General features: G+C 46.9%; 1 long non-coding RNA gene across 1 annotated transcript; it reads left to right on the top strand.

Moving 5' to 3' along the window:
• Positions 1–2,745: 2,745 nt before the first annotated feature.
• Positions 2,746–8,852, top strand: LOC123623339. The gene is made up of 3 exons (XR_006729835.1): positions 2,746–2,936; positions 3,822–3,974; positions 8,414–8,852. It is a non-coding gene; the product is annotated as an uncharacterized LOC123623339 (long non-coding RNA).
• Positions 8,853–9,298: the final 446 nt, after the last annotated feature.

Genomic DNA, 9,298 nt, shown 5'->3' with positions numbered 1-9,298 from the left:
CTTCCAGCGTGTTGGTGACTTGCGTTAAGGTGGCAGGTCCTGCGTGTGTTTGCCGGAGACTCTACAGTCGCTAGAGTGGAGATGGTGCATCTGAGAAACCGAGAGGTCAGATGCAGGGAAGTCCATGTGACCCTTCAGATCTGCACCCCCACCTGGTGCGGAGCAGTGGCAGAACTCAGGCCCCTCACTCCCTGCAGCAGGGTCCCCAGGGCCACACAGACACTTGTCCCCATCCTCACCCAGGCCTCCTGGCTCTGCCTGGGACGGGTGCCCTGGGGAAGGGGCCGTAAGGCGAGTAGCAAAGCCACCACGCAAAGGAGCACCAGGCAATCTGCAAGTCAACCTTGTGTTGGTCTTGGTCCCAGAAAATTTGGATGTAGGTTTAAGATTTGTCAAAGCCAAACTGTTGCAGGAACCAGGGAGAGAGACATTCTGGTACACTGATCTCTCCGGGTACTTCACCGATTCCCTGTCTTTCGTTTCTTAATGCACAAAGCTGGAGACGTCCTGGCAAAGCCGTACGGAAGGATGACTGGGTTTCGGATGGTAACCATCTGCAAAGCAATGCGCATAATAAAAGTGAAATAACACTGCATACCGCTCTGCGTACTGCCAATATCATCGCACCGAAGCCTCACCCGTAAGTATCCGTCCCGTCCCATACGTGTTTTATTACCCTCGTTTTACATCTGAGCAGTGAGGCCTGGAAAAGCCCAAAGGGTCCAGGTCACCGTGGGAGGCCTCGGACTCGAATTCCAGGACCTTCCCATCACGGTGCCCAGCACCCCGGACAGTCCTCAGGCCTGGGAGCTCCGGTTGTTCGAAAGCAGGAATTACTGTGTTTTTATATCCAAACCGTGTCCCGTGACTAAAGAAGGTGGCAGATGAGTCCGCTAGCCTGGTCGTCTTCAACCTGCACCTCGTCACAGCGGGACGACCAGCCCATGCTGCAGCCCACGGCTAATCGACCACGTTGCAGCCGGCGTGACGTGCAGACACCCACGGCAAAAAATTATTTTATTGTTTATTATGAAAATATTGCAGTCATGTAAAAAAAAACCCAGTAGGAATAAAGAGGATGCAGTGACTTTATTTAAACAGAATTGAGGATTCACTGCCTGCAAAGAAATAAAAGCCTTCTGAGTAAAATGATTTATAAATAAAGGAGGAGTAACTACCACGTATTATGAATGATGCCTTTCCTGCCCCGTGTGTTGCAAAATGCTTTCTAGAATCTTACAAAATGCAGCATGGCAGGAACGCAGTGAATCAGGAATGGCAAGATTAGAGTCGCGTGGGGATGTGGACTCCTGGGGTCCTGGTGGTGGGTGATCTTTAATAAACTGAAAGCAACAGGGGAGTAAACCCCATTGCAATGCAGGAGAAAGAAAATTAGGGTAATATCATCTGTCACCACTGATTCCATCACCCCAAGAATGATGGGAAAAACTTCCTGGCATTAGAATGAATTTTTATAAACCACACACACTTTATGACATTTTAAGGGAAGAAAAGGCTACGTGGCGTGGTCTCCTCCAGCCTGCGACACAACGTGTTTACTTAAGAGGTAAACGCCGGACTCTGAGAGGATCTCAGTGAGCCCCAGCCGTTCCCGCACAGACCCCGCGGTCACATGCGGAGGACGCCTGCGACAGGATCAGGTCCCAGGTAGTCCTGCGACTAGAACGGGCACCTTCCTTTGTCCAAGTTTGATGGATTTTCTGATAATTCACATTAAGACTCGGCCTCTCCAGGAAAGCAGAGGGGGAGAGAAGAAAGAGTTCCTCGCCACAGCTCAGCAAAGACAAACGATTCAGAGGTCGCCACGCTGACAGGAGCCTCAAACGAGAAAGAATGTTCCAGGAGTTGCTGGGAGGACCTCTTTTAAAGACCTCTTCAGCGGTTAGATCCTCAGCATGTTTTTTCTCCATACGTTTGTTTTACTTTTAAAAATAATAGGATATAATGAACGATACTTTGAACTTTCTGATGGTACAAAGTTAGACGGGAGGGTGGCATCCGGTAGAAATAGGACGCAAGCCGCAGATGTCATTTTAAATTTTCTAGACCACATTAAACAGTTAAAAGGAATAGAGGAAAGCAATCTTAATAACATACTGTTTATCTATCTGAAATATTTTAATATTTGACACAATATACTAATGAGATGTTTACACTCTTGTTGTCATGTTAAGGCTCCAAATCCGGTGTGTGTTTTCCACTAACAGTTCATCTCGACCTGGGCAGGCCACACATGGCCAGAAACTGCCCGACGGGGCAGCGGAGGGTTAGAGGTGTCAGAAACCTGACGCGCTAAGTCAAAGTTTTATTATGAACTATATTCTGTGCTACAACATTACTTTCTGGCAATCAAGAAGGTGAAAGTGTGTCGATTTTGTAGAGTGGAGGATTCATTTTAAGCTGGATACACATAGATTTAAACAGACATTTCTTTTTCCTAAATGCCTCGGTCAGGTGATTCTGCTAAATGTCGAACAGGAACCCTCGTTCTCACCGTCTGCAACATTGTGTAACCTAGAAGGGAGAATGGAAGGATCATCAGTGCAATAATTCCAACCTGTTTTAACAAGAAATAGGATTTTAAAGTAACTGGAATTAATGATAACAATAAATAATAATAATAGCAAACACTGAGCACTGTTTCCCGTGGGGCCTCAGCTTCCCAAGGACGTCGGAGGGAAACATCTCACCTGCAAGAGAGAACAGGAGGCAAACGGAGAGGAAAGGCCCCGGAAACGACGTCCTGCTGACGTGACGCGCTTTGGGACTGTGCTCGGGCCCCGAACCAGGAACCGCGAGCGCAGACTGCGCGTGGCCCTCACGGCCAGGACGGGCTCCCGTCCCTGGTTCTCTAAGTGCCTGGGAAACAGTTTTCTTTTGAGCTGTTAAGAAGATCACCATTATAAGAAAAACAGGTGAAGTATGAGAGGAAGGTGAGGAGAGAGGGAGGGAAAGAAAGAAAGGAGAGAACAATGGGGAAAAACCACTAAAAAAGGGCGTTATCCCAGAGAAGCACTCGGGTTTTATGCTTCTCTTTCCCCCACCTTCTCCCTCCCTCCCTCTTCCACCCTCCTTCTGCCCCTCTCTCTTCCTCTCTCTCCCTCTCTCTTCCTCTCTCTTCCTTTCCTTGTCCCTCCCTCTCAGACCTGCGGAGGCTTAGCCCAGTCACCTGCTTCCCTCTAGTGTCTGAAACGCTGAATACACATTTCATTCTAAAAAAAAAAAAAAAAAAATTCATAAATTGTCTCATAGCAGCTGCAGAACCCAACCACCTTTAATTTTAAATATAATATTATCAAGAAAGAACACACAAAGGTAAAATAATTATCCAGTGTGGACTGCCTCTTTACAAATTGTGGATTATTCTTGTTTGTTCAAAGTTGTTAGGTAGATAGTTAGGATCTCGGCTCTTCTCGGGACCAGGGCGCCCTGCGTTGGTGCCGTCTCGAGCAGCCACTACACCTGGGGCAGGAGGGAACGCTGTGTCAATCCGGGAGTGCCCCACCCGGCCATGACGGGATTTAGAAAGTGACCTAGAGTAGCCTAAGGGTAACTAATATGTCCTTAGCTTGAATCTGCCTTGCAGGTCATCCTGCCCCGCAGGTGGGCTTCCTCAGAGCGAGCTTGTGTACAGGCGTGGAATTTGAGGACACCTGCTGATCATTTGCTAACACCCCGCACCTCGCGAGAGCCGGCCCCAGACTGGGCCAGTAAAAGGAAACAACCCGAGACTTCAGAGCGAGAGGGTGGGTGGGTCTGGCTCTCACCCCTCACACAGACAGGCCTGTTTTACTCTCCAGGAAAGGAGTCAGAAGACCAGGATAATAGTCTGGTCATTCCTTGGCCAAGAACACACCGGGAACGGAGGATGCCTCCCACCCTGACATCTTTGGTGTGGGGACTCGGATTTCCCTGACAGAGCGACTTGAGTCCCGGAGCTCTCGGACAGCCAGGTAAACTGCGTCTTCACAGGTCTGACCCACCCCGCTTGTGCTCGGTACAATGACATATTTCCACAAATATTTCTGAGAAATGTCAACATTAAGACCTGGCTCTGTTCTCTGTCTGGTTTGTTTTTTCAAAGTTGTTAGGTAGACACTTATGATCTCTGGCTCTTCTTGGGACGAGAGTTCCCTGCTTTGGTGCTGTCTCTGGCCATCTGGTCAGTTGGCTGTTCTCGTCTGGTTGCGTGTCTTACGAGTTTAGCTGGAATTCTCACTTCTCAGTGTGAGCCATAACTGATAGGCCTGACTTGTGACTGTCCCCGGGATAATTAAGAGTTCGGTTCGAAAGCAGAATAGCAGAGTGAGTGTTAAATCACTCCAGACGTTTCTGTATTTCAACATGGAAGTAGATTATGTTTCAGAACAGTCTGTGTTATTAAACAAGCCATCAGAATCCGTAGCTCTGGGATAATATGACATATGCCCAGGAAGAGAACAGGGACATGTTAGCGTTGCCCAGTGTCACCTGTGGGAGCTCAGAGGGTCGGAAGGAGGCCCCAGTAACTCCGCAGGGCATGAGGGAGCCCAGAGAGGAGCAGGAGTCTGGGGGGCTGGGTGTGTCCAAGCCCCCAGTGGTTCTCCACCCAGGTTCCTTCCATCTGAAGACTCTGAGCCACAATTTGCCCCACATATTTGCAGGACCCTTTAACAGGCTGCGGTAGAAATAGAGGACAGGTCTACATAGAATAAATGCATTTTCCAGACATTTCACGCAATTTTTTCCTAGCACTGAAAATGCTAGAAATGGCTCCCACATGTCCTCTGGTTTGTGTTTGGAGACAGGACCGTCATTCCAGAAAGTGACCACCGATGCATCATGTCCACTGGCTTCATCCCAGCGTCAAGGGGATTCGCAAAATACTGGACTTGAACCTGCTCACGCGGGAGATGTCAGCAAGTTTATTCTGAACTCCAGTAGGCAGACACAGTGTGAAACACGGCTCTTACCAACTTTCCACCCCAGCCATTCACAGGTACAGATGCCAGTTCCTGTTGCCGTGAAGCCAGGACTGACATCCAAGCAATGCATGTGGCTCAAAACAGACACCTGCGTCTACACGTTTGGATAATAGAGACCCGTTTCACTGAAAATTCAGTTAAAAAAATAAATCAAAGGCTCAGACATTTTGATGAACTTTAAGTTTTGCCCAATCATTATATAAATAATAACCCTCATTATTTTTAAAAATCAATTTGGGAATAAGGATGAGAGATTTTAATCTCAGCACTTTGTTATTTATTGCTGTGCAATTTCACAGCCTCCCCTAACGCCAGACGCAAGCCCTGAGATGCCGCCTGCGTCACGGCACTTCGGTATGGAATGGAGGGATTGATTTTAATTGATTGCTTCTTAATCAGAAAGTTGCATGTGGAACTTCTTAATCAGAAAGTTGCATGTTCCCAGCCCCAGCCTCGCGGGAGTGGTCCCGGCTGCCTTCCATTCAGCCTTGGCTTGGGAAGCCCCGGACCCCCGAGGGGGTGATTGTCTCGGCGACTCATCCTCATGCAAACTGGAATCCCTGTGGCGTTCCAGGTCAGCTGTCTCGGTGCCAGAGAGAGGCCTCGTGCACGTCCCCTCAAACTTCCACTTTCAGGTTTTCGGCTGAGCAACAGGTCAACGCGCGGCTCCGGGTTTCCCGTGCAGGTGCTCAGAGCAAACTGGGTGTGCCACGTATCCTCCAGCCATGGGACAAAGTGGACTCAGGAAAGGGATGGTTTGAGTGTTTCTAATAAGAAATAAGTTACGTGAAAACAGCGAGGCAACACTGAGGGCTGCCTCACTCAAGAAATCCCCCGGCACAGCCACGGAAAGGGCCACAGAACACGCTTCCTCTGGCAGGCGGCTTCCCCAGCCGCACGTGCAGCTCAGCCCACACTCGGCCACGATTCAAGCCAGACCGCCCACAGAATCCAGGACTCTCCGGCCCCCCTGTCTCCACTGGAATCATCCATCAGCTCGGGCAGTAGTGCGATAATCAAAACAGTGACAGCTGCACCAACAAAGATGCCGCTCCCAGTTGAGTCAAGTTCTGCCACCCACCTGCAGGCGGGGAAGACGGCGTGACCCCTCCAGCTCCTCTTGGCCTCTGCCCCTCCCTGGCCGGGATATGACACTTGGGATCTGGGGCTGGGACATCAAGGCACTCACGACATGCCCACCTTCTTATTTCTCCCACCTTCTTATTTCTCCCACCTTTTCTGTGTTTTCCTGGGTCCACGTCGAATATCTGACCTGCGCTGCGCCCCCCTCCCTGCAAAACCCAGTGGTGTTACTGTAATAAAAAGCGTAATGAGGAGTGGCCCTTAAAAATAAAAATACCATCATCATGACATCTCCAAGTTATCACTTATTATTATAGAGCCTTGAACTGGATTATACCTGAAGTCAGAAAACAGAAGGCATATTATTATAGAGGTTTTCAGAAACCTTTGCCAAGATGAAACTTGTTTTGTAAATATTGATGAAGAACTGGTTTTGTGTTTCTAAGTACTTTTCATGTTTGTTCAAAGGGAATTGAAACAGGCAGGGGGAGGCCGTGTGGCCAGAAACACAAGAATAAGACCCAGGCCCCCTCACGTTGGTCTTCACGTGTCTCCCTGTGCGTGGGGGACGTGAGCTGCTCCCGGGAGCCTGGTGTTCCGGCGACTTCCCTCCTGTGTTCTCTGCAGCTCTGCCCCCTCGTGCGGTTTTATTGCCTTAGTCGTGCGGCATTTTGCGTCCCCTCCTGCGAAGCTCATCTGCACTTTCCAGGGCAAACCCCTCTGAATCAGAAAGACAGATGGTTAGTTACATGGGAGTTTAGTTTTTCTATCTACAGGAAGATTCCCAGCACAATAAACACTGTAATTCTGTAGCTAACCCAGACCCGAAAAAGGGAAACTCCTCTGCAATCCTCCTAATTCCATGTCCCTTGGGCCCCGTACTCTTGAGTGTTTTCCTTCTGATTATATTCTCATCAAAATGACACTTCAAGTGTAAATATCTGAAGAATTGAAATTATTTTCAAATGTGTTTTCAAAGTTACTTTTAAAACAATTAAAACTATTCAAATTAAAAGGAAAATTCCACTTATAATCATGAATATAGAATTTTATTTACCTTTTTTCTTTTTTATTTCAGCATATTACGGGGGTACAAATGTTTAGGTTACATATATTGCCCTTGCCCCACCCGAGTCAGAGCTTCAAGCATGTCCATCCCTCAGACAGTATGACCCACACCCATTACGTGTGTATATACCCATCCTTTCCCCCCCTCCCATCTGCCCAACACCCAGTGAATGTTATTATTATATGTGCCCTTAAGTGTTGGTCAGTTAAAACCAATTTGATGGTCAGTACATGTGGTACTTGTTTTTCCATTCTTGGGATGCTTCACTTAGTAGAATGGGTTCCAGCTCTATCCAGGAAAATACAAGAGGTGCTGTATCACCATTGTGTTTTATGGCTGAGTAGAACTCCATGGTATACATATACCACATTTTATTAATCCACTCATGTGTTGATGGGCACTTGGGTTGTTTCCAGTCTTTGCAATTGTGAATTGTGCTGACATAAACATTTGAGTGCAGATGTCTTTTTTATAGGATATCTTTTGTTCTTTTGGGTAGATGCCCAGTAATAGGATTGCTGGATCAAATGGTAGTTCTACTTGTATCTCTTTGAGGTATCTCCATATTGCTTTCCACAGAGGTTGCACTAGTTTGCAGTCCCACCAGCAGTGTATGCATGTTCCTATCTCTCCACATCCACGCCAGCATTTATTGTTTTGGGACTTTTTGAGAAAGGCCATTCTCACTGGAGATAAGTGATATCTCATTGTTGTTTTGATTTGCATTTCCCTGATGATTAGAGATGTTGAGCATTTTTTCATACGTTTGTTAACCATTAGTCTATCTTCTTTTGAAAAGTTTCTGTTCATGGCCTTTGCCCACTTTTTGGTAGGGTTGTTTGATGTTTGCTTGCTGATTTTCCTGAGTTCTATATAGATTCTAGTTATCAGCCCTTTATCGGATTCGTAACATGTGAATATTTTCTCCCATTCTGTAGGTTGTCTGTTTGCTCTTGTGATAGTTTCCTTGGCTGTGCAGAAGCTTTTTAATTTGATCAGGTCCCATTTATTTATTTTTGTTGTTGCTGTGATTGCCTTGGGGGTCTTCTTCATAAATTCTTTGCCTAGGCCAATGTATACAAGAGTTTTTCCAACATTTTCTCCTAGAATTCTTATAGTTTCATGCCTTAGGTTTAAGTCTGCTATCCACTGTGAGTTGATTTTTGTGAGAGGTGAAAGGTGCAAAATTAGGCAATGCTGATTTTTTTTCTCTTTTTGCATTTTTAAAAAATCTTAGTAAATAATTTGATGAAAGTAAAACTATTCTCGGTTCTAGCATTCAGGTCTATCCAGCTGCCAACATAGAGAATTATCATCATTATCTCACACATCTCATGGGGAGGCCTCCATGTCTATGAATTTAGCAGTAAAACGGATCATCTGAAGTTGCAAATTGAAGATAGTCGCCAGGTGCAAAGGGAACAGGAAGAGAATCATGGAAATGGACACCTGGCACCGCTGGACACTGATAGTTTCCATCACAAGAATCCATGGAGGAAAGCTTGGCAAGTTATCAATTCACCCTTCCTCTTCTGTGTGTGTCTCTGCTGTTCCAAACTCTCCACGCTGTGCCACGCTGTCCCTCACTGATCTGGACAGCAGCGTAACTCCCAGCCATCCTGGCTGGCATCTGGGCACGGTTGCCTTTTGTTTAGAGGGCATAACCAGAGGTGTGCAACACAGTGGGCTCTCATTCATGGCAGTCGTGTTTTATAAAGTCACTGCAAACACAGAGTTAGTGACCACTGAGCCATTGCTCCTGGGGAAATACACAGCTGGGTTCATGTGAGACTCGGGTCACATGTTCATCCAACCACCAATATGTAGCCTTGCTTTGTGTGTGCTTCTGTTTAAAGACACCTTATTTAAAACACATTAACATTGGACTCACAGCATTAACTCGCAGCGAATAGCACTGTAACAGTGACTCACACCTTAATGAAGCTTTTCTAACACAATTATTTTCTCCATAAGGCACGTGACACCTTCTTGTGCTTGGGAACAATGGACAGCACCTCAGCACTATGTCCAGGGACCAGTTTAGACACCCAAATTACCAACAGAAAGCACAAAAATGCAAAAAACGTGGCAGTACATAGACCACATGCAGGACGCTTGTTCACAATATGAGAGTAGAAACAGGACAACGGGGCATCGCCTT

The sequence above is a fragment of the Lemur catta genome, chromosome 18, assembly GCF_020740605.2.
Source record: "Lemur catta isolate mLemCat1 chromosome 18, mLemCat1.pri, whole genome shotgun sequence".
Taxonomy (NCBI): Eukaryota; Metazoa; Chordata; class Mammalia; order Primates; family Lemuridae; genus Lemur; species Lemur catta.
Note: the sequence above shows the minus strand (reverse complement) of the source record. Positions and strands in the feature narration are given on the sequence as shown.